Source organism: Pistacia vera, unplaced genomic scaffold, assembly GCF_008641045.1.
Source record: "Pistacia vera cultivar Batoury unplaced genomic scaffold, PisVer_v2 Contig212, whole genome shotgun sequence".
In the NCBI taxonomy this organism is placed as follows: Eukaryota; Viridiplantae; Streptophyta; class Magnoliopsida; order Sapindales; family Anacardiaceae; genus Pistacia; species Pistacia vera.
The window spans coordinates 1462873-1464220 of record NW_022196016.1 but is presented as its reverse complement, the minus strand read 5'-3'; the positions used below and the strand labels follow the sequence as shown (position 1 = coordinate 1464220).

Below are 1348 nucleotides of genomic sequence, written 5' to 3'. Positions count from 1 at the left end.
GGATCTCGATTCCAGTATCAGTTCTGGTTCTAGTTCTTGTAGGGGTGGAACCGGAAACGGAACCAAAACCGACCGACTCCTAATTTCTAGAACCAAAACCTACCCTTGAGGGTTAATTGGTTTTGGGTAGGAATCGGAACTGGAATTAGAACCTCAGCACCCGCTGGTTTCGGTTCCAATCGTTCTTTTAAACACCCGCATATCCAACCCTGTCAAGTTTTCTTTCATCTTAAATTAGTTGTATACACGTCCATCTAACTACAATTATTTATATATAATTCTATTATAAATACTGTTTTTTTTTTCAATTTTATTCATTGATGATCTTTATCATCGGAAATTATAAGATCAATTATATATGTGAACAATTCTATAATAATTTAGATCTCGCCAACCCAAAAAAAGATACAATAAACTGTTCAAATATTCTTCATTAATTTCTTCTCTCTTATGAAAAGATTAAATAATTTATTACAAAAGAATAAATAAAATCAAAACAAAAATTTTTAAAAATAATAAAGAAACTCTTCAAAAGACCTCTTCAGATTCTTGAAATCTGAAGATTCAGTGCATTCCAAACCAGCTCTATAAGGATTCATCAATTTCAGAGCTGACTCGTTTTCTCCTTCGTTGAATCGCTGCCGCCACACTGTAAAAGCAACACCATTTTCTGGAAAACTCCAACTTGCAGAGCTCAAACAAGTTTTCCCTCATTTTCTTGTCAAATTTGCTCAGTTTCCATTTGCAGAAACCGAAAACTCGGTTGCCAATTCCGAAACTCTCAGGATTTTCTTCACTAAAACCGGCACTGTTAATGCATTTTGATAGGCTTCTTCTCTCCCTTCTTTGCTCTCAAAACCTGTCCAAACACCCTAAACCCTTCTCGCAAATGCTCTTTTCAGAATCGACTATCAAATTCAGAAGCAACAACCAAACCCTTTCCCACAATGATGTTTATATTCTCATTTGGTGATGAAACCATGGCGAAAATCACCATTAATGAAGCCTTGGTGATCGTCCCGAATCGGCTCTTCAATGAACTTCATTAGAGTTTCATCCACGCCAGTCGATCATCACTTCTATTTCTTGTGTGATCAAAGATTTGATTTCTTCACACACTGAAATCGCGTTTTGTTTTACCGAATCTCTTGGCTGTGCTTCATGAAACAAATCATGCAGCGTAATGAGCTTGCGAGGTTAAAAGCTTAAGGATTTTTGTTATTGTCATCAAGCGGCAGCATCCAGTTCAAAGCTGATAATCTCTATTAACCCATTGGAAAATCTTTCGAAGCTTCAGGATTTTTGCAAACGCATCGAAGTTCTCCAAGTACTTCATTCGCGCCATTAG

General features: G+C 36.6%; 1 pseudogene; it reads right to left on the bottom strand.

Annotated features, from left to right (window-relative positions):
- Nucleotides 1–506: 506 nt before the first annotated feature.
- On the bottom strand, nucleotides 507–1046 carry LOC116129529 (annotated as a pseudogene).
- Between the last annotated feature and the right edge of the window lie 302 nt (nucleotides 1047–1348).